We start from the raw sequence: 25,427 nt of genomic DNA, 5'->3' as shown, positions 1-25,427 counted from the left end.
AAAGGAGAGACAAAAATATTTATCAATTTAAGAAGGAAATAAAAATATAAGAAGCAAAAGAAAGTGTGATAAACAAAAAACAAATTATGATGCAAAGTAAAGAGTAAACCCCATACTGCATATTTCTTAAGCTCTATATATGTGTAGACAGAACTTTCGAAAAGAGAGAAAATAAAGGATATTGTTGTTCAGTCTGTAAGTCATGTCTGACTCTTTGCGACCCTATGACTGCAGCATGCCAGGCTCCTCTGTCCTCTACTATCTCTCAGAGGTTGCTCAAATTCATGTCCCTGGAGTTGGTGATGCTATCTAACCATCTCACCCTCTGCCACCCTCTTCTCCTTTTGCCTTCAACCTTTCCCAGCATCAGGGTCTTTTCCAATAAGGACAGTCTTTAAATTTATGACACTAATGTGGGTTGAGAGGTTATGAAAGGAAATAGGATGGGGGTGCGGACAAAGGAGAAGTTTAACTTTATTTGTAATGATCAATTTCCTTTATGAAAAATACTTAAAACATTTATAGCAGAATGTTAACTGTCAAAACTCACAGATGCGTACGCAGATACTAGTTATGCTATTCTTTGTATTTTTCTATGCTGGCAGCTCTTGCTTTCATGGTTCTGATATGCACAAATGTAAGTTACTAGAGTTTAGCAAAACTAGAGTTTAGCAAATCACACCAGTACAACAACAGGATTTGAATTCCAGTTACCATAGTAATATTAACTGTGAGTAGAGGCATGAAACAGCAACTCCAGTGCTTCAATCCAGAAATTTCTATGTAAATAACTGATGTTTATCATAATCAATGACCTGTCCTATCACTTCTTTCTTTCAAAGTCAAATCAGTGAACGGTCACTTCACATCTGTTGCTCAGTTCATAGAAAGACAGCAATGTGGGTAGCCACTGTCTTCTCGTCTCCCAGGGATTAACCCCTGTGACAGTTTACAGAAACTGATAACTGAAAAAGGGAATTAGCTAAAAAAAAAAAAGCTAAAAGAAAAAAAAATGTAAAAGTAATACTGGGAGCAAAATTTGATTTGAACCTAAGTGGATTTACAGAAGAAATGGCAGACCCTGGGAACATGTGGGAGGAACATGCAGCCAGACAGAGGGTTAACTTCCTGACCTTTAAAGAGAAAAACAGTTGTGACGAAAGAGAGAAAGATGTCCCAGAGGAAGTGATGTTGACCAAAATATGTTACCTTAGAGAACTCTTGGAGGTATTTCATGACATTGAAAAGCAAAGAATAAAATTCTGGCAGCTGACCCAAACTGAGAGGGAAGTATGACATTTCACTAAAGCAGAGAAAAGATTTTTGCTGTGTATTGTAAATGACCCAACAAGAAGATGGTGGCAAGCACTGTTCAGACTCCTCTTGGTAAGACTTGTTTTTGTGGCCAGGTCATGTGACATATGGGATCTCTTAGTTCCCAGATCTAAGGGATCAAACCAGTGCCCCCTGCAGTGGAAGTACTAAGTCTTAACCATTGGACCTCCAGGGAAGCCCATTCTTGGTAAGATTTTAACAAAGAAACAAAACTCTGATTCTCAATGTTTCTAATGTTACAGGGTACTAATACATATTAGTTTTATTTTTCATTTCTGTATATATTTGTAACTGATAGTAAGAATTTTTAACGTTTTCACACCAAAAAATTTCAAGTCATGAAACAGTTGTGATTTTCCCCTATTGATTAATAATACTGCTTTGCCTGCTGAGTTTTACAGATCTACAATGTTCTGTAAAGCAAGAAAGGCCTTGCACTTTAAATTTTCCCCAAAAGAATAGAAGTTAAATAAAATTAAACAGAATCTAATGAAATAGAGAAAAAAATTAGTGATTAGCTGGGAAGATCTATTTGCAACCTATGCCACAGACAACAGGCAGTAAAAAAACCAAAGAACATAGTAGAAAAATGATCAAAAGACATGAAAAGACATTTTACAGTGAGTGAACATTAAACAATAAGAAAAAGTTTTAACTTCATTCATAATGAGAGAAATGAAAGGTAAACTACACCGAGATACCATTTTTTTATACCCACGCATCAGCCAGATTCCAAAAGTTTGAAAACACACTGTTGGTTTAAGTGTGGGCAGAGAAACATTCTCATATATTATTGATGGAAGTGAAAAATGTTACAACCCTGATGAAGGACAAATTGGCACTATCATTCAAAATTACAAATGTATTTCCTTTTGACCCAGAAATCTCACTTCTGGGAAATTCTTCCAACAGCTATTATCTGAATATGGATGAGATGACCTATGCACAGGATACAGAGATCAGTGCAGAATTGTTTTTATATCAAAAGATTGGAAACAACACAAAAAATCCATCAGTTAGAGATCAGTTAAATAAACTATGGTGAATCTAGACACTGCAATACTGGGCAGCAACCGAGCTCCCAAACATGGAAGCTTTTGATGACCTTACATGCAAAGATCTCTAGGACATATATTGTTAAGTGAGAAAAGCAAGGTGCATACCAATATGCACCTTTGTATAAGAATTATACATTTATTTGTTTTATTATAAGAATTACATATTTATTTGTTTTATTATAAAGACATCCTGGGAGGGTTCATAAAAAAATTAGTAAATGTGAGTATTTATAGGAAGCAGTGATTGGGGGGAGAGTCTCGCAAAGGAGTGGGAATGCATTTTTCAATTATAATTTTCATAATCATTTGACTTTAAAAAAACTGTGAATATATTAGCAACTCAAATAAAATTAAATTAGACAATATAAAAATTATCTACATTTATCAAAGACTCTATTTCATAAATTGCTTTCTAATGAGATCACGTTTAAAGTTTGGGGTATAAATGTTCCATAAGTTCAGCTGTTTAACCTAATTAAGAGTTTCCTTTACTTAATAAACACATACATCATGGTTACTCTTCCATATCAGCACTTAAATGCTCCATTAACCTCCAGGCCCTCGGAGGGCAAGTGGGGGTAGGAAAGAGAACACAGAGGATTATTACAGTGGAAAAGTCACCCAGGAAAGTGGACACAGAGAAGCCATGACAAACAGCAATGAGGTTTCTTAACTGATGTTGTCAACAACTAAAGGGAAGTAAAAGCCTGACCCAAGGGACTTCCCTGGTGGTCCAGTGGCTAGGACTCTGGGCTCCCAATGCAGAGGACCTGGGTTCAATCCCTGAGTAGGGAACTAGATTCCATATGCCTCAACTAAAGATCCTGCATGTTGCAACTAAGACCTAGTGCAGCCAAATAAAAATAAATAAATACATATTTTTAAAGCCTGACCCAAATCAAGATACAAGAAATCTTTAAGAAGAGATTGAGTAGAGGGTTGGGTGGGGGGGGGGGCACGGAAATGAAGAAATAAACAGCAGATAGTTAACTATGGTTATAATTTTAAGATCTCCAGATCCCACATCATGCTACAGTGATCCCCTCTGATCTCATCTAACTCACAGAGAAACCCTCCACCCAGGGGCATCCCGGTTCCCTTGGTCTGACTCTGAAAGGCAACCACTGTTACTAATCTGATAACAAATAAATACACCTGTCATCAGAATCCCTATTTACTCTTTCCCATGGGTCTTAGAAGAAGAGTTTTCTGAGCAGAAGTACTTCTTGCATTTTCAAAATCTACCAATTATTTGGAGGAGATTTTTAGTAGTTAACCTGCTCCTAAACAAAGTGACAGAAGGCTCTAAATTACCCCATTTTTCTTTTTTTCTAGTCCCTTATTTGCCTTTGGTGCCCCTCGAATATGAAACCACTCTGAGCAGCACGGATGGAGCAGCTTCCATCACCTTCAGCCAAATGATTTCTTTCGAATACAAGTCATTTATTCCCTAAAGCATACACATCCGTCTAAAATGACACAGTCAGGTTGATGGTGTCATCTCTGACTCAAGGGGACCCATTCAACATGTTTCCAAATCTGCTTTTGGAGCTGGGAGGGTCCCACTGTGCAGAAGGCATAAGACATGAGGGGAAAATGAAAGAGAAAAATTAGGGCTGTCTCACCAGCCTCTCTCCACTCTGGTCAAGAATGAGAAGCAATCACATTAAATGGGCAAAACGCTCTTTCTTAGGCAGAAAGGACACAGAGGAAGATTGTCCCTAGGCATCTAAGAGGTGAATCGAACTCATAGACTGTGCAGAGAGGAAAGGTTTAGGGAAATGGAATGGCCAAGGGTGGAACACGGAAAGTAGGGATCCCTGAGTCTGAATCTTGAATGTACTATCTAGGGTAGGTTACTTAGCCTCTCTTCATCCATTTGTGTACTCTGTAAATGGATGTAACACACAGGATTTGTTTTGATGATTAAGTAAGGAAATAAAATGCAAGTGCTCATCACAGAGGCTGACATACAGTTAACTGCTAAGTAGGTGGTGGCTGCTGCTATTTGTATAATTACTATCAGTGCATAAATTCTGATGGGGTTGGAGAGTAAGAGCAAAGTGTGACATATTTTACCATTTTTTTTCACTCTCTCCTTTACTTCCCCATGCAATTATCCATAATTGGCAATTTGGGCCATTAGATTATTACTTGGACTATTTCATCAATGCACGTATATAGGAATGACCGAAACCCCATGTGGCCAGGGGTCAAGTGTAAATTTTTCAATGCTGTATCTTCAGGGCCTAGGACTAGTCTACTGCTGGCACAGAGTAGGTCTCAGGAAATATTTGCTGAATAAAGTATTGAATAAAGTAATTAATAGGTCCTTTCATTTACCCTTAGTTCCTAAAACTAGACTGTGATCTCTCTGATAAATAGTGCCCTTCTCTGAACGATTTGGACTAGAGGTCCAAATGAAAGATTATAAGAAAAAAAGAGAAAGAAGGAAAATAATCCTATATCTCAACCACAGATGCCTTGGATTGAAAGAGTATTTTCTACTCCGTACCCATATTCTCACTTGTTTTTTGCTTCATGCAATAAGGTTGTTCACACTACTTCATACTGGCCATTTCACAGAGGTTATTAGTACTTGTAAGCCTAAGACTCACTTCATCATCTAATGAAAGTGAAAGTCACTCAGTCCTGTCTGACTCGTTGCGACCCCATGGACTATACAGTCTATGGAACTGTCCAGGCCAGAATACTGGAGAAGGTAGCCTTTTCCATCTCCAGGGGATCTTCCCAACCCAGGGATCAAACCCAGGTCTCCCGCATTGCAGGCGGATTCTTCACCAGCTGAGCCATAAGAGAAGCCCACGAATACTGGAGTGGGTAGCCTATCTCTTCTCCAAGGGATCTTCACGACCCAGGAATAGATCTGGGGTTTCCTGCCTTGCAGGCAGATTCTTTACCAACCGAGCTATCAGGGAAGTCCTGTCATGTAACGAACACATTATTAACCTAAACATCTATTGAAAGAAAGTGAAAATGTTAGTCACTCAGTCAAGTCTGACTCTTGGCGATCCCATGGATTGTAGCCTCTGTCTACAGAATTTTCCAGGCAAGAATACTGGAGTGAGCTGCCATTCCCTTCTCTGGGGATCTTCTGGAACCAGGGATTGAACCTGGGTCTCCTGCATTGCTGGCAGATTCTTTATCGTCCGAGCCACCAGGAAAGCCCAAACATCTATTAGGGAACATCAATGCTGCTTCCTGGCTTTACTATAGATAATCCTACAGTGAACACCTTCATTTTGCTTCTGTGAAATTCTTTCCATGAGTTAAAATATAGGAGTACTTCCTCATCATCTTTCATGGGTGAGCCTATATTTTATTTCCCCCAGATTCCCACAGAATGCTGCATGGCTCCTTTCACCTATTAAGTACCTTAAAAAATCATCTGTTGAATAGAAGACAGAAGAAAGAGTCAAGGGTGTTGAAGAGAAACATCAAAAAACCCAGTTTTTCCAACAATACTCCCAATCAGCTCTTTGGAAGTAAGAAAACATTGAATTTTTAACAGTGAAAGGAATCTCATTAGGAAAGAAAACACTTCACTTCAAAGTTAAGATGGAACACAGATGGAACCCTGTCAAAAGGGTATTATCTAATCTGGTGAAGTGCTTTTACACTGGGGATTTCCTCTTCTTGTAAAGGATGAGAAGGCAAACACAAAGCGCAGGTACATCTGCGTACATGGGAAGAGAGACGACGAGAATCAGAGAGAAGGATCTACATAATGAAAGACGCAGAGTATCTGATTACGGGATTTTTGAAGCACGTTATTCAGATCAGCCTCCCAATCCTCAAGCTGAGAGCAGGATAAACCAGAAAACAAAGAGTGTAGGCGATCTATCCTTATTGTCTTTGAATGTCTAAAGCATGGATCTTACTTCCTAAATCGTAATGTTGCCATTTGTAACTATGTTACCAAAGGTTTTATTTTCAAATTACCATCAACCAGGGGATCTCCAAAAATCTGTACATATGTAATACCTATATTTTATCTTTAACTGGAATATAATTGCTTTAGAATGTTGTGTTAGCTTCTGTGGTACAGCGAAGTGACCCAGTTATATATATACATCTATCCCCTCCCCCTTGGCCCTCCCTCCCATCCCACCCCTCTGGGTCATCACAGAGCACTGGGCTGACCTCCTTGTGCTATTTATAGCAAGTTCCCCCTATATTTTAAATTTACTCTATCTTATAGCAAGCATGTGTACTTTGGAACACATACATGAGCATACAGTACCCACACTTAACCTAGTATTTTCAAAATTTTTATCCTGATTTGATTTCTATCCAGGAAAATTATACTCATTAAAATTTCACTCAAGTTTCTCAAGCCCCTTGTTTAACCCAGACTCCTCATCACAAATTCCATCTTATTGTAAAGCTCCATTTCATCTCAGTCAACAATTATGGCTGCTACCAGCTGGAAATATCCTAAAATACAATTTGGATCCTCTGTGTTCAAGAAGTTGCAATGAGAGCAATACTCAGTTGAATAAAAATAGTTGCTCACAGTAAATAAGTATTCCTTATATTCATAGTCTAGTAATTTAAAAGATTCTACAGCTGACATTAGTAATGGGACGAACTGACACCATGTACCATCTGACATGATACAGAGAAGAACAGAGCATCACTTCTTGCCAGAAATGCATATTTTTGCCAAAAAAATGCATAACCTGAATCCAGTCATGGGGAAATAACATCTTTCCAGAGAGCTAAAATACAAATCAAAAGTATAAACTTCAGAAAATTCAAATTAAGAATTTTGGCTTTTGGAATACAAGGAAATCATTCATGGCTCTCTCACAAACAATATGTCACTGTTTACTGCTAATTCTGTTTTTAACACAAACATCTGTATATAATGTATATCATACAACATAAAACATTTTAATTCTTTTCACTTTGATCATTCCTGAATTTGTCATATTATCACACACATGTGTTGGTAGTTTGGGCTGCATTATGTACACACAATATTTATCTGAAAAGCTTGGGATTTTCCCCCTGATCTTATGTATTAGAACCAGTAGATACATGTGATTTATTCCTCTGACCTCCTGCATTCTACAGGATCTTGCAACATATCATTTCCGCTAAAGTAACTTCTAATCCAGTCTTGCCACTCTGCAGAGATGTATCATGCTTACCTCCAATAAGCAGCTCTGAATCTCTTCTATTGCATAATGGCTTTAAAGACATTTAAAAAAATCTGAACCATCTCTTTCCCTTCCTTAAGTTCAAGCTTTCTATGTGAAAAGTTATGAGACATTTACAGGCCTGCCGAAGATCTGCTTATGTCATCAAGCATATTCAGAGGTAAATCCCCATGTCACCAACCTCATGATCACGTTTAATGTATGTACATTTAATAATGTCACAGGACACAGGTATTTATAAATATCTACATTAAAACTTGGTTAGCAATAAGGAGTGATGCACTGTTTATGACAGAGACATGAATAAATAATTTTGTGCTTTAAAAGCCAGAATTCTAAGTTTGAATTTTCTGAAACTGATTTTGTGTTTTCGTTTTATGGAAAGAATGCAAACCATAGCAGTAATAGCCACTGTATAGCCAGAACGACACAATAGTTACGAGGAGACCAAAAAAAACTCACATTTTCCCTCAAATCCAAGACAATCTTCAAACCCAGAAGGAGAAGGGAACACTGATCGCTCAGTGCAGAACTCTTCTGGAGAAACACGGGCCCACGTGACAAGAGGCCAAACACCACTAATAACAGGGAACGACGTGCTCACGACACTTCCTGCACATCACTCTGCGGGGAACAGTGGGCTTTTATGAGTTTACAGGACACACTCAAAATCCCTGCCACGCTTGACTGGTACCAAGTGACTCAGTGGGTACAGAATCTGCCTGCAAGGTAGCAGGTGCAGGTTTGATGCCTGGGTCAGGAAGATCCCCGGAGAAGGGAATGGCAACCCCCTCCAGTACTCTTGCCTCAGAAATCCCGCGGACAGAGGAGCGTGGTGGGCTACAGTCCATGGGGTCGCTGAGAGTTGGACATGACTGGAGCGACTCAGCACACCTGCACACACGACATTTAAGTCACAGAGTAAACTGAAAATAACTTGGGCAAAGAGGGAAAGGCGCCTCAGAGGAATTGGCTGGGGATATATTCAACCGACTCGGATTATCTGGCTCGAGAAAGATCATTTAGAAATGATTTACAAGGGACTCGTTCAGAAACAGCAGCAACAGGCATATTTAAGACCATAAATCAGGGGAACATGAAAACCGAAGAAAAAATCCATAAAGGTTAATGCACTTTGGAGCACATTTGCCTCTTAATTCATAGGAGTAAGTCACCAGCACATCAGGAGGAGGCTCCCCCAACAGCCTGTAATTGTTCACGCTGAGTGTAACTACTTTCTGTGACTTCTGTATATAAAGATTTTCTGGCTAAAAGTGCAAAACAAGCTCATCACTGCAGAGCCCAATCATGTCCTCAGTCCAAACCCCTAGGAGACAATTTACTGAACTAATGAAATAAAAAGGGATTTGGGTGCTCTCTTTGTAACGAGTGAAATTCATGCCTAGGACTAGAGGAGAAAAGAGGCAGAAATCATTAAGTAAAGGTAGAAAAGAAAATTATCTACAAAATTTGAGCTCTGCAGGCTTGTAAACAAATTTAACTTAAAAAAAAAAATCTTACATTTGCGATAGCAAGTGATTTGTGACTATACTTAAGTGTTCCCTCCAGACTGAGAAGCACTTTAGGTAAAATGAAGTAAGCCTCTTTATAATGACAGCTGTTTAAATTTTTTTAAGCATGTAATTTGGAAACTGAAATAACTCCAATGCTAAGTCTTAATATCAAGTGATCCTTTTTTTTTTAACAACAACAAAAAAAATCATGTAAATAAGGACTACTGATATAAAACTCAGATGAAATGATAATCCTGCTTCTTCCAACAGGCCTGGAATTATTTTTATCCTTTTCATTTATCTTATTCATAGGAAAATCACCTCTCCTTTGCATCTTTTTAATAGAAAATAAGGATGTCAGAAAAATTTTCAAGAAAAAGAATCTCAGCTTATAAAATGTCTATCATATCACCTGGAAACTTACATGTAATACATTAAACATATTTTAAGTGTTCCAGAGCAATCTGGCAAATCTACCCATTGCTATGTGAGTAGGAGCAGTATTAATAACTGCTTACATCTACTGAGTTCTTCTGTCCATGGGATTCTCCAGGCAAGAATACTAGAGTGGGTTGCCATGCCCTCCTTCAGGGGATCTTCCCAACCCAGGGACTGAACCTGCATCTCTTATGTCTCCTGCTTTGGCAGGCAGGTTCTTTATCACTGGCACCACCTGGGAAGTTCTTACCATGTTCTAACTAAAGAGCTTTATATGGATTATTTTCTGCAGTGTTCAAAATAACTCCCTGAAATCTGCTCTATTAATATCTGTATTTTACAAATGATGAAACTGAGCAAATGAAAAAAATAACAGTAACATTAATAGCTGAGAGTTATATTGTGCTAATGACATGCCAGCACTGCTTTAAGCAATTGCCACGCTGTGCTTCATTTATGCCTGCCTGAGGTTAGATCTCTTGAGGAGGGCTGGCAAGGGGAACACAATCAACAGACTCCATTTTGAGAACCCTAGCGTGTGTGTTGATGTAGTCAAACCTTGTGTATGGATTGAGAGGATCATAATATTGCTAAATACAAATGTTAGAAAATACTAAATTATTTCTCTTGAAATATAATAAATCTGATTTCTAATCCTTACTTCTTTCCCCAAGCTCCTAATCTGGATTTTAAATCACCTGTTAGATACTTTCTCTGGATATCATCTTGATAACTCAAACTATGTCCAAAATGGAATTTCAGAGCCACCCTCTCATGATTTCAATCCTCTCCTGCGTTCTCTATTTTTGCACCATATCCTTGCAGTCACCCAGTCTCAAAATTATTTATCTTTTACTTCTTTCTATTTTTAGCATTCTCACTTATGCAAGACACTTTCAAACTTAAGAGACGTTTTCTTTATGTTGTCTCTTGATTCACTTGTTTATTCCTTCATTTATTCAAGCAGTATCTATGGAGTGTCTACCTGAGGCCATGAACTGTTCTAGGGGCTAAAGCATTCACAGTGAAATCGCCCTGCCCAGGGACTGCCATGACCATAGCACACAATATGAATGGTACCACCTCAACAGTTCCATGCCATACCCTGCGAAAACTTCCCTGCACCTCCATTTATAACACCTGGAAGCATTTGTTAGCCTTTCATTAAATTAGAGGACATAGATGAATAGGTGGAACTTAATAAAGGTAATTTATTTCCCAGGCTTCCCCACAACAATTGCCTAACTGGTTTTTCCATCTTTCAGCTCTTCTTCCTTCAATGCATTAATATGTAACATACAGCTGCTATATTAATTTCACTAAAGCACAGACTATAACTGCTTTCATTTTCATGAACCAGCCCTGCTTTCTTACCTACTTCCAGGTCTTGCCCATGGTGGTCTATTTGCCTAAACACTTTGCCCATACCTCTTATTTCAAATGTCATTTGCCCAACAGCCTCTAGCTTAGAAATACTTTCTCCAGGAAACCTGTCCCTTGAGTCCAGTTGAAAGCCTTTCACCTTGCGCCCCCCACCCATAGCACCCTAGGTCCAAAGAATATTCCTGCTGAGGTGCCTGTATTCCCTCCTACTCTGTAAACATCTTGAGCAGAGGGGATGTGTCTTATTTCTTGAAGATAGTGTTTAGCATCTAATAGGAAATTAAGAAACAAGTAATATATTTCAACTTTTACTCATCTAATTTTGTTTTCTATGTATTCTCTACATTTAAAAAAAAACAAAACTTTTTTTTTTCTTCATGATGTCCATGTGGTCTTTTTCTAGCTCATCCAGGCATGTTTTATATTGTGACAAGCTACAGCAGATATTTGAAAAACTGTCATTTTCATTATAACTTCCCTTCAAGGACTCATTCAAAGCTCACTCACTCATGGTTTTCCCTGATCTCTTTAAGCCAGTTTATTAATTTGAATTATTTTACTTCATTAGATAGCATTAGTCATTCTTCTCCCTAGGTGCTTTTCTCTCCTATCAGAATAGAGCTCCTTCAGAGCAGCAACTGTGCTTTGTACATTTCCAATCACACTCAAAGCACATAAGGCTATGTCAAGTACAGTGGACACTGTCAATAAATGTTTTAAGAAATGATAATATTATGTTTCTATCACAAGTTGGTTAGGCTTGTCTGAAAGGCCAGTGCTTTTTTGAAGGGTTACAATGCATTTTTTGAAGGGTTACAAGCTACTGTCAGGCTATGTTTTAAGGTATAAATATGGCTGGCTAAATAAGGTGAAAAAAAGAACAGAGAAAGTGAAAGAGAAAAGTCTGTGAAGTTAAATGATGCATGCATTATGTGAAATCTATCCATATGAGGCCTTTTTAGGCAAACTATTATCAAATCACATCCTGATCACATTCCTGGTAATGTGAAATTTACTGACTCTGGCCTAAACTGAATACTACTTTGGCATCAATGACAGAAGTCAGAGGTTGGTGTATATCATGTGTCAAAACATGACCTGTGAGCCTGCTGGGATAAAATTATAGTATATATGTGCTGGAAGAGAGGGGCTGGCCACTTGGTTCTCTCCTTCACTGTTCTTCAGTAAGGATGGATTTGATTATATTTAATAAATGAATGCTTTGGAAAACTCAGTTTGAATCATCTCTAATGAGCCTATTTGGCAGCTAACCTTGTTTCTGAACTTAGCTTATTATTATTTCATATCCTGCTCTTAGGCTTATCATCACTTGATTAACTGCCAACCTCAATGCAAAAGTGCTCCAAGAAAAAGTACCTGGAAAACAGTGAGTGATCCCTTAGCCGATGATTCTGATATATGAGAATCACAGAAATTGCTTGCCTAAACTTTTTTGCTTTTATCTCCTTTACTCACATATTTGATTGTTTCAATTAGGCCATGCTCATCTTCTCATAAACACTGTTGGTTCCAATCTCTGCTCCCATCTCCATACTTTTCCAGACCAATATCTATAATTATCTTACAAATATTCACAAAGTTATTTTCTATAACGGTTCAAAGTTCTCCTCAAATTTATCTCCTACAGAGTTCTTTACCACTTAGAAGAGATTATGTGCTTTCGAGAGTCATTGAGAGTCATATCACTCTTAGGGTTTTAACATGATAAAAAGGGCTAGAGTAATATCAACTTAATATTGAATGTGAACTAAGCTAAATATTTTTAAGCCATCTCAGCTGGCATTCTACTATTATTTTCCTCCTTTCCTTCCAGAGGCTGGCCTCATTTTCTTCTTTATAGTTTCATAAATAGGTCCACTTACTGGAGGAATTAGACTCTTTATCATTCCTACCATCTCTTTTATTCAGGTTTCCATACCCTCTATAAGGCTAAATCAGAATTTTAAATTCTGCTAAAAAATCTTGAGATACAGAACAGCACAGATTATTACATTTGTATGTAAAAATAATACAGAAAAAAAGAAAGCCTCTTGTCTGCAGATTAACTTGTAGGTTAATATTTATCAAGCAAAGAAACATTAAAGTGATGGAATATACATGTTTCTGAAGAAAAACCTAGACTCTAGAGAAGAATTTCGATTACAATACTATCAGTTCCCGCAGAACTGATACTCTTCTAGATTACACTGATGACAAACACCTAAAACACAGAGCAGATAAAAGACCTGTCCAACAGTCAAGTGTCTGCACTCAGGTTGCTCTGTTCAGTGAGTTACACTCTTGGCCTGGTTATTGCTACTGAATATGTAAGAAACAGAAAAAGCCTATAGAAGTAGTATGCACCTTACTTTTTAAAAAAGCCAATGTGAGCCCTGATTTCATCTGAGAAATGTTTCCTGTTTTCAAAGCAATGGAAAAAATGTAATGAAAATATGATTTACCATTGCACAAATATGAAATACATCTTACTGGAAAAATTCATTTCAAAAGCCTACTTTATCTCATATTTAACTTTTGAAAAAAAATATCTAACTCATCAGACTGGCTGTAAATTTCCTCTGAGAATATATATATATATAGATTCCATAATATTATCCATATAATATATATGACCTAATACTATCATTTTGAAAATTATTATACATCGTATATATTATATATAATATTAATAACCTAATATTATTGGTATTAGGAAATACTAGGTTCCAGGACTCCTTACCGATACCAAAATCCACGGATATTCAAATCCTTTAAATACAATGGCATAGTGCAGTCAGTCTTCTGTGTCAACCATCATATGGAGGGCCAACTGTACACAACAACTGACAACTTCTATGAGGTTAACAACACAAAATCATAGCCAGAGTCACAACACTTACTTCTACACTTATCATTTATGTATACAGACTGTTACGTATGTGCATTCAGAATTATTAACACCCTAAAGTATTTTTTAACATCATTCCCCACATGCATATTTTGTTTTGGTGGCTATGTAGTAAGCTCCTCTTGGACAGGAGAGATTCGTTGTGTTCTCACTCTTAAAAAAGTATGCAACTCTATTTTTGACAAATTCTTAGCAATCATCATTCAGGTGAAATCAATAATGTGAAACATGGCAGTGAACCTCCCTAATATTTAATCTGTTCATTCATTAAAGTTAACATTTGCTGACCATGGATAGGCCATGACCCAGGAGCAAGGGAAGCCAGGTCATAAGGCCAGTGGCTGCAGGACGATCTCTCACATCCACAGTGCTTGTTAGCACTTGCAAAGGACTTTCATATACTTGAACCTCACTCTGATTTGGAGGATGTTTTGATAGGGATAATTATTTCCGTTTTACAAATGAAGGAGCTGCAGTTCAGACAAGTTATGTAATTTACTGAAGGTCACCCTGCTATCTAGTTTTAAGACTGTGCCTTGTACTTCGATCTGGCTCTTCATTTATTCACCATTCTTTCTTCTATATCCTGTCCTAAAAATGGCAAAGCCCATATGCATGGAAATTCAGAAGAAAGCAAAATAAATGGTCACAGATTCAATGATTTTAGAAAATTTCCCAATGCGTTCATTTCCAAAGATGGAAAGGCATATTTTTCACAACTAAGTCTGGGATATTTTGATAGTTTTAAAAACACCGGCAAAGTCAAATACATACAACTTGGTTGGAAAAGTGAGTGGGCAAAATGCGTGTATAAAAAGGAGAGATAACAGGATCCTGTGCTATTGGGTGCTTCTATAGGAAAAGATTCCAGATACTGTTGTGACATAACACCAATGTCATACGCAGGCCAGAGGAGCTGCAAGAGATCTAGAATTTTTTAAGACTCAATCACAAAGTGAGGCCAAACACAAAATCTGCATCTTTTGCCTCTCGGTTCAGCGTTCCATTTTTCAATGACAAAAATGAAAGAATAACTAGACTATGTGGGTTTCTCTTTAACCTGTTTGGCCATTTCTCCTAACAGCACAATTACCCTGCTAATGAGATTAAATTTGGTTTAACGAGGGGATTATTTCACAGCGGAGCCCCTGCTGACTTCAGTTCCCCAAAGACCTATCGTTTTGAGGTTGCACCCATCTAACATTCATTTGCCTTAATGAAAGCCAGACGGAAGAATCAGGCAGGCACAGTTGCGGAAAGAAAAAAAAAACAAAAAACACAAACACACACACAGGCACACAAGGGCTTTTGTTTATATTGAAAAAGAACCTCATTTAGTCAATCTGAATCTTCCTAATACCCAGTAAAATATTTATTAATGAGTATCAGCACAGCAAGCCAGAAAGTCTTATTTGTATTAATTTAAACCATAAATAATTGAAGGCAGATTTCATTCCTTAAGACATGGTTTCAGAAAAAAAAATCCTCAAGAGCATACTGAATAAAGATAGAGCATTAATGAAGTAAAATGTATTAAAAGTTGAGGGTGGTAGATGTTTTGCTTCCACTTGGTCTACATGAATTGTTTCCCAATATTTAGATCATAGTCCTGTTATATGCATCTCAGCAGAGGGGACACAATAAGACATGTAATTTATTTTTTTATTTCTGTCAGTCAGGATTATAGGGAATGTATCTGTACTATCTGTCAAGAAGGATCAAAAATTTCTTTACTCCTTCACCAAACATTTAGTGTGCTTACTATACAACATGCTCCACTAGCAAAAATGAAAAATGGACAAAACATACAAAACATAGAACCCACTCTTGGGAATTTGCTGTTGGACCAGTGGTTAGGATTCCACATGCTTACTGCTGAGGATCCAGGCTGCCAAAAAAAAAAAGAAAAGAATCTTCTCCTAAAAGAGCTTGGGCTGAAGCAATGCTGAATCCAAACCACTATTTTTACCTATGAGGGGTCATCAAACAAAACGAAAGGACTGCAATCAGCACTGATGGAGCAGAGTAGGGGGACAGAAGGTGGGCTGAACAGGATAGAAAATATCAGAGGGTACCCTCAGTCAGTCTCTCCCAGCGGGAAGCTTCCATAAGCCTCTTATCCTTCTCCATCAACGGGCAGATAGACTGAAAACCACAGTCACAGAAAACTAACCAATCTAATCACATGGACCACAGCCTTGTCTAACTCAATGAAACTAAGCCATGCCGTGTGGGGCCACCCAAGACAGATGGGTCATGGTGGAGAGTTCTGACAAAATGTGGTCCACGGGAGAAGGGAATGCAAACCACTTCAGTATTCTTGCCTGGAGAACCTCATGAACAGTATGAAAAGGCAAAAAGATAAGACACTGAAAGATGAACTCCCCAGGTCAGTAGGTGCCCAATATGGTACTGGAAATCAGTGGAGAAATAACTCTAGAAAGAATGAAGAGACGGAGCCAAAGCAAAAACAACAAGAAGCAAAGTCCGATGCTGTAAAGAGCAATATTGCATAGGAACCTGGAATGTTAGGTCCATGAATCAAGGCAAATTGGAAGTGGTCAAAAGGGAGATGGCAAGAGTGAACATCGACATTCTAGGAATCAGCGAACTAAAATGGACTGGAATGGGGGAATTTAACTCAGATGACCATAATATCTACTACTGTGGGCAAGAATCCCTTAAAAGAAATGGAGTAGCCATCATAGTCAACAAAAGAGTCCAAAATGCAGTACTTGGATGCAATCTCAAAAACGACAGAATGATCTCTGTTCGTTTCCAAGGCAAGCCATTGAATACTATGGTAATCCAAGTTTATGCCCCAACCAGTAATGCTGAAGAAGCTAAAGTTGAACAGTTCTATGAAGATATATGAGACCGTCTAGAAATAACACCCAAAAGAGATGTCCTTTTCATTATAGGGGACTGGAATGCAAAAGTAGGAAGTCAAGAAACACCTGGAGAAACAGGCAAATTTGGAATTGGGGTACAAAATGAAGCAGGGCAAAGGTTAATAGAGTTTCTCCAAGAGAACACACTGGAGATAGCAAACACCCTCTTCCAACAACACAAGAGAAGACTCTACACATGGACATCACCAGATGGTCAATACTGAAATCAGACTGATTATATTCTTTGCAGCCAAAGATGGAGAAGCTCTATACAGTCAGCAAAAACAAGACCGGGATCTGACTGTGGCTCAGATCATGAACTCCTTATTGCCAAATTCAGACTAAAATTGAAGAAAGTAGGGAAAACCACTAGACCATTCAGATATGACCTAAATCAAATCCCTTATGATTATACACTGGAAGTGAGAAATAGACTTGACGGACTCAATCTGATAGACAGAGTGCCTGATGAACTATGGATGGAGGTTTGTGACATTGTACAGGAGACAGGGATCAAGACCATCCCCAAGAAAAAGAAATGCAAAAAAAAAACAAAATGGCTGTCTGAGGAGGACTTACAAATAGCTGTGAAAAGAAGAGAAGGGATAAGCAAAGGAGAGAAGGAAAGATATACCCATTTGAATGCAGAGTTCCAAAGAATAGCAAGGAGAGATAAGATAGCCTTCCTCAGTGATCAATGCAAAGAAATAGAGGAAAACAATAGAATGGGAAAGACTAGAGGTCTCTTCAAGGAAATCAGAGATACCAAAGGAACATTTCATGACAATTTGGGCTCAATAAAGGACAGAAATGGTAGGGACCTAACAGAAGCAAAAGATATTAAGAAGAGATGGCAAGAAGACACAGAAGAACTATACAAAAAAGATCTTCATGACCTAGATAATCGTGATGGTGTGACCACTCACTTAGAGCCAGACATCCTGGCATGTGAAGTCAAGTGGGCCTTAGGAAGCATCACCAAGAACAAAGCTAGTGAAAGTGATAGAATTCCAGTTGAGCTTTTTCAAATCCTAAAAGATGATGCTGTGAAAGTGTGCACTCAATATCCCAGCGAATTTGGAAAACTCAGCCGTGGCCACAGGACTGGAAAAGGTCAGTTTTCATCCAAATCCCAAAGAAAGGCAACGCCAAAGAATGCTCAAACTACTGCACAGCTGCACTCATCTCACACGCTAGTAAAGTAATGCTCAAAATTCTCCAAGCCAGGCTTCAACAGTACATGAACCGTGAACTTCCAGATGTTCAAGTTGGATTTAGAAAAGGCAGAGGAACCAGACATCAAATTGTCAACATCTGCTGGATCATCAAAAAAGCAAGAGAATTCCAGAAAAACATCTATTTCTGCTTTATTGACTATGCCAAAGCCTTTGACTGTGTGGATCACAATAAACTGTGGAAAATTCTTCAAGAGATGGGAATATCTGACCACCTGACCTGCCTCTTGAGAAACCTGTATGCAGGTCAGGAAGCAACAGTCAGAACTGGACATGGAACAACAGACTGGTTCCAAATAGGGAAAGGAGTACGTCAAGGCTGTATATCGTCACCCTGCTTATTTAACTGATATGCAGAATACATCAAGAGAAATGCTGGGCTGGATGAAGCACAAGCTGGAAGCAAGATTGCTAGGAGAAATATCAATAACCTCATATATGCAGATGACACCACGCTTATGGCAGAAAGTGAAGAAGAACTAAAGAGCCTCTTGATAAAAGTGAAAGAGGAGTGAAAAAGTTGGTTTAAAACTCAACATTCAGAAAACTAAGACATTAGCATCTGGTCCCATCACTTCATGGCAAACAGATGGGGAAACACTGGAAACAGTGAGAGACTTTATTTTTCTGGTCTCCAAAATCACTGTAGCTGGTGACTGCAGCCATGAAATTCAAAGATGACTGCTCCTTGGAGGAAAATTTATGACCAACCTAGGCAGCATATTAAAAAACAGAGACATTACTTTGCCGACAAAAGTCCGTCTAGTCAAAGCTATGATTTTTCCAGTAGTCATTTATGGATGTGAGAGTTGGACTATAAAGAAAGCTGAGCACCAAAGAATTGATGCCTTTGAACTGTGGTGTTGGAGAAGACGCTTGAGAGTCCCTTGGACTGCAGAAGACTCAGCCAGTCTATCCTAAAGGAAATCAATCCTGAATATTCACTGGAAGGACTGATGCTGAAGCTGACACTCCAATACTTTGGCCACTTTATACGAAGAACTGACTCACTGGAAAAGACCCTAGGGAAAGATTGATGGTGGGAGGAGAAGGTGATGACAGAGGATCAGATGGTTGGATGGCATCACCGACTCAATGGACATGAATCTGAGTAAACTCTGGGAGTTGGTGATGGACGGAGGCCTGGCGTGCTGCAATCCATGGGGTTGCAAAGAGTCAGACATGACTGAGCAACTGAACTGAACTGATTACATATATTAATGGTAAATATTGATTTGTATAATCTTTACTTTATAGATATACATATGGTGCTTGGTGGTTTAGTTGCTAAGTCATGTCTGACTCTTGAGACCCCACGGAAGGCTTCTCTGTCCGTGGGATTTCCCAGGCAAGAATACTGGAGTGGGTTGCCATTTCCTTCTCCAGGAGGTCTTGCCAACCCTGTGATGGAACCCACATCTACTGTATTGCAGGTGGATTCTTACTGACCGAGCTACCAGAGAAGACCAGGTATATGTGTATGTGCATATTTATTCATTTTTTTCCCCCCCAAACAGACACGAAGTAGGAATATACCAGATCAGGGTGTAAAATACACACACCTCACTGTTCTGTATGCAAGCCACTGATTCAGAGAGTAGAGAATTTAAGAATGCTCTCCAGACAATCTAATATGACTCACGGTATTAACCACTTCATAATGTGTTTATATGTCTCACCCAACTACAAGGCTCGAGGATCTTTGGTGCAGAATGTCGGTAAGCTCTATCACTGCATTCCCCTCCTTGCCTAGTACAGTACAGTACACTAGTAGAAGCTCACTGTAAAACTCCTGCATAAACTGGTATATGAAGCGGTCTCTGAAAATGACCCTGATACAAGCCAACCAACTTAGGTCTGTGGTTAACTGAGCATATGTGAGGAAAATGTATATTCTTTTGCAGTTGGCCATTTGCTGTTTATGACCATTCTATGCTTGTATCTTCTCTGCCCATAACAATTAGATCTAACTTCATTTGTTCAAGCTCTAATTAATTCATAGTTCTTTCTTTAGGAAGTATTCAGAAATTACAAACAACATTGCTGCTAAGACAAATTGTGCCTCTTATTAGCTGGTTAGGCAGTGGTTTAAGGCAAGGGAGTATGCCTATTGATTATTCATAAAGAGCAAACAGGACATAACCAACCAACAAGAGAACACAAGCATAAGGGGATGCTAGCAAATAATATCTCCCAGCCAAGAAAGCGAAAGTGAAGTCGCTCAGTTGTGTCTGACTCTTTATGACCCCATGGACTGTAGCCTGCCAGGCTCCTCCATCCATGGGATTTTTCAGGCAAGAGTACTGGAGTGGGTTGCATGTTTCTCATCTCGTTACTCACCTTGGAAATTAGCACAGGAATAAATAGCATTGTTAAGAAAGCAATAACAAGGAGAAAGAGAGTCATCTTCAAGCTCTCGAGTCACCCCGGCCACACACGTCATGCCTTCACCAACTGCCCTCACTACATTAAAGTATTCAATGGGTGTCTGCCATGCAGGTCATGGTTTTTGGCCAGTTGTCAAATAACAATTCTTTTTTTCATCTGAAGAAAAGATAAGCTTGACCAACTCTGACTACAAGGTTCAACCATTCTATTCCAGAAGGTAATGTATGCAAGTTACAACACTGAAAAGGAAGGAAAAGATGAGATAGTCTTCAAATTTTTATATATTTTTCTCTGACTTGAGAAATTGCATGCTTGACTTTGCAGTGATACTGAGTTGACGAATAAGTTAGTTCGTGTTTTTCCATAGCAAACCCAATATTTTGTAGCATTTTTACTGGAGAATAGAGGATGCCTGCTTGTTAGGTTCCCACACTGGGGCAGGGAGTTCTAATTGGATGTCAACACCTAAACCTTAAAGCGATATCAGGAGATGTCCATGAAATGTTGAACTTGAAGTGAATGGACTTGTTTCTGACTACTGTTCCTCAACTATTTGAATTTCTGAAACAAAAGAAAGAAAACCCTATCAGAGGACTGAAAATTTGTTGTAGGAATATTACTTAATATGACTATTCTTTAATATTGTCTTATGAGGAAAATAAAAGATGTTATTAAAACAGCAAAAAATTTTGGAATGTGCCTCTTCCATTCAGAGCATTATAGAGAGAAGCAAAGTGACCATTTTAGGTCTTGAAGAAAAGGAAGTCTTCCTTTTTCCTTGATCAACTAATTTTCTAGTAGAAGATACTGTCATAAAAATGCAGAAGGAATTAGAATAATAAGAAACTGGATGGCTGAAGGATGTATTTATTTTCAAATGTACAAAGCAGTATATATATATCTACCCACCTATTCTAAACATGAGTTTAAGAGAAGTCAAAAGGGATGAAAACTAAAGAATAATAGCCATGATGTTTCAAATTTGCTTTTAGAATGTGAGTCACTTTCATATTCATTACCTACTTTTATACCTCCAACATAATGCTACACTGGGACTGTTACCTGGGGAAATGTGTTTGACTTCTTAAGTATAAATTCAGAAAGGGAGGAAAGAATGTAGGATGGATAGATGGATGTACATTCCAAAAAGCTACAGCTAGATGATTCAGTAATTTACTTGTATTTAACCTACTCCTTTGAATGTACATCATTCCCCTTAAGGAGATCAAGTAAGGCAAAAAGGCAACAAAGTTCTCTCCAAACAAGTCCCATCTCTATGACTGGTCTAACATTCTGGTCCATGCCACGGGCTGAGAGGGCAGTGGAAATACTACCAGGTATTCAAACTGCCATTCTGCTTCATCAGAACAGGTCCCAGGGTATGCAAACAGGGAGACACAAATCCAGGTCTTTTGATCAGACTCAGGTCCGGGCTATCTTTTTTTTGGTATCAGCATCTAGCCACTGTGACTCTGTAATCTGGTATTTTAAAATATATATTTTGAATGCACTAGAATGCCTATCATTCCTAAGGGGAATACTTCTCTTAGAGCTTAACCAAAAAGGAAAAAGAAAAACCCTGGAGAAAAACCTAACTGCATTGTATTTACCATGTTAAGAGATAGTAGTTAATCTCTAAGTTGCTAAATGATTTCCACAGATAATCATGATATCTGATTTTCCCCTTAGGAGCAAGAGTAGCTGCTAATGCTCATATATGACTGAAACTCCAAGATACAGCCTACTTAAATCCCACCTGTCTTTTAAAAGCTAAGCTTCAGGCCTATTGTCTCCAGCCTGCATTCATCTCCCTCTTTTCCCTAGCTTTCACAGACCATGGAACGCAATTATGTGTTTATATCTCATCTGTCACTGTCTGTGGGTACTTCTAATGTAATCATCTCTTCCCAGCTATATTTTCATTTCTCTGAGTGCAGAGACTGTCCTTTTAGTTTTTTTCTCTATGTCTCATGGTTCCTAACACAATGTGCCACTCATGTTAAGAACTCCACAGGATGACCTTTTGGACAACACCATACACAAGGTTTGCGGTCAGACACACCTGAGTTGAAATCTCACCTCTCCAGGTATTGAACCAGAGGACTTCCTTGACTCGCCCCCCAGACCCCTGATCTACAAAACAGGGAAACAATACCTCCCTTGGAGGGTTACTGTAAAGTTGTCAGTGATGCATGCGTTGAATGAATGCCCTATATTCACCATACAATATATAAAAAGAAAGCTCCTGAAATATAGTAGCACTCATTACAAGGTAGTTGGACCGTAAAGAAGGCTGAGCATCGAAGAATTGATGCTTTTCAACTGTGGTGTTGGAGAATTCTCTTGAGAGTCCCTTGGACTGCAAGGAAATCAAACCAATCAATCCTAAAAGAAATCAGTCCTGAATATTCATTGGAAGGATCGACGCTGAAACTGAAGCTCCAATACTTTGGTCACCTGATGCGAAGAACCGACTTATTAGAAAAACCCTGACTTAAATTGAAGAAAGTGGGGGAAACCACTAGACCATTCAGGTATGACCTAAATCAAATCCCTTATGATTATACAGTGGAACTGAGAAACAGATTTAACAGACTCGATCTGATAGACAGAGTGCCTGATGAACTATGGATGGAGGTTCATGACATTGTACAGGAGATAGGGATTAAGACCATCCCCAAGAAAAAGAAATGCAAAAAAGCAAAATGGCTGTCTAAGGAGGCCTTACCAACAGCTGTGAAAAGAAGAGAGGAGAAAAGCAAGGGAGAAAAGGAAAGATATGCCCATTTGAATGCAGAGTTCCAAAGAATAGCAAGGATAGATGATAAAAAAGCCTTCCTCAGTGATCAATGGGAAAGGCTAGTGATCTCTTCAAGAAAACTAGAGATACCAAGGGAACATTTCATGCAAAGATGGGCTTAATAAAGGACAGAAATGGTAGGGACCTAACAGAAGCAGAAGATATTAAGAGAGGTGGCAAGAATACACACAAGAACTATACAAGAAAGATCTTCATGACCCAGATAATCATGATGGTGTGATCACTCACCTAGAGCGAGACATCCTGGAATGTGAAGTCAAGTGGGCGTTAGGAAGCATCACCAAGAACAAAGCTAGTGGAGGTGATGGAATTCCAGTTGAGCTATTTCACATCCTAAAAGATGATACTGTGAGTGCTACATTCAATATGTCAGCGAATTTGGAAAACTCAGCAGTGGCCACAGGATTGGAAAAGGTCAGTTTTCATTCCAATCCCTAAGAAAGGCAATCCCAAAGAACATTCAAACTACCACACAGTTGCACACATCTCACATGCTAGTAAAGTAATGCTTGAAATTCTCCAAGCCAGGCTTCAACAGTATGTAAACCATGAACTTCCAGATGTTCAAATTGGATTTAGAAAAGGCAGAGGAACCTGAGATCAAATTGCCAACATCTGCTGGATCATCAAAAAAGCAAGAGAATTCCAGAAAAACATCTATTTCTGCTTTATTGACTATGCCAAAGCCTTTGACTGTGTGGATCACAACAAACTGTGGAAAATTCTTCAAGAGATGGGAATATCTGACCACCTGACCTGCCTCTTGAGAAACCTGTATGCAGGTCAGGAAGCAACAGTCAGAACTGGACATGGAACAACAGACTGGTTCCAAATAGGGAAAGGAGTACGTCAAGGCTGTATATTGTCACCCTGCTTATTTAACTTATATGCAGAGTACATCATGAGAAAAGCTGGGCTGGATGAAGTAAAAGCTGGGCTGGATGAAGTACAAGCTGGAATCAAGATTTCTGGGAGAAATATCAATAACCTCAGATATGCAGATGATACCACCCTATGGCAGAAACTGAAGAACTAAACGTCTCTTGATGAAAGTGAAGGAGGAGAGTGAAAAAGTTGGCTTAAAGCTCAACATTCAGAAAACTAAGATCATGGCATCCAGTTCCATCACTTTATGGGAAATAGATGGGAAACAGTGGAATTAGTGGCTGACTTATTTTTTTGGGCTCCAAAATCACTGTAGCTGGTGACTGCAGCCATGAAATTAAAAGATGCTTACTCCTTGGAAGGAAAGTTATGACCAACCCAGACAGCATATTAAAAAGCAGAGACATACTTTGTCCACAAAGGTCTGTCTAGTCAAGGCTACTGTTTTTCCAGTAATCATGTATGGATGTGAGGGTTGGACTATAAAGAAAGCTGAGTGCTGAAGAAGTGATGCTTTTGAACTGTGGTGTTGGAGAAGACTCTTGAGAGTCCCTTGGACTGCAAGGAGATCTAAGCAGTCCATCCTAAATGAGATCAGTCCTGGGTATTCACTGGAAGGACTGATGTTGAAGCTGAAACTCCAATACTTTGGCCACCTGATGTGAAGAGCTGACTCAATGGAAAAGACCCTGATGCTGGGAAAGACTGTGGGCAGGAGGAGAAGGGGACACAGAGAATCAGATAGCTGGATGGCATCAACAACTCAATGGACATGAGTTTTGGTTAATTCTGGAGTTGGTGATGGACAGGAAGGCCTGTTGTGCTGTGGTCTACGGGGTCGCAAAGAGTCGGACATGACTGAGTGACTGAACTGAACTGAACTGATGCTGGGAAAGATTGAAGGCAGGAGAAGTGGGTGATAGAGGATGAGATGGTTCAATGGCATGACCTACTCAACGGACATGAATTTGAGCAAGCTCTGGGAGATGGTGAAGGACAGGGAAGCCTGGTGTGCTCCAGTCCATGGGGTTGCAAAGAGTTGGACACGACTGAGCAACTGAAGAACAACAAATGCTACTAACAGTTAATTAATGTGTTCATTTATTTGAAAATGTGCCTATCAAATAAATGATAAACTATTTGTATCATGATCATTCATCTATCACTGAGTCTCTATAAATAGGACTTCCTTGGAAACATTTAAGGATTCAGTTTACAACAATGGAGCTGTCTAGAGATCACCTGGAACTTCCTAACCAAATCCATGTCTGCATACCGTTTAGAGCTCACAACACCCTTTCATATATACTATCAGTCTTTCTTAACTAGCAGACAAGAAACGCTGGAGACTTTATTCATGCAAAGCAGCCTGGCAGCACCTGGTG

The 25,427-nt window shown here is 38.9% G+C and overlaps 1 protein-coding gene across 4 annotated transcripts in view; it reads right to left on the bottom strand.

Annotated features, from left to right (window-relative positions):
- EXOC4 (exocyst complex component 4) overlaps nt 1-25,427 on the bottom strand; it is an 809,489-nt gene that overhangs the window by 251,307 nt on the left and 532,755 nt on the right. The gene's annotated exons all lie outside the window — the stretch shown is intronic.

The sequence above is a fragment of the Dama dama genome, chromosome 18, assembly GCF_033118175.1.
Source record: "Dama dama isolate Ldn47 chromosome 18, ASM3311817v1, whole genome shotgun sequence".
Classification (NCBI taxonomy): domain Eukaryota; kingdom Metazoa; phylum Chordata; class Mammalia; order Artiodactyla; family Cervidae; genus Dama; species Dama dama.
This window is presented reverse-complemented; position numbering and strand designations above follow the sequence as displayed.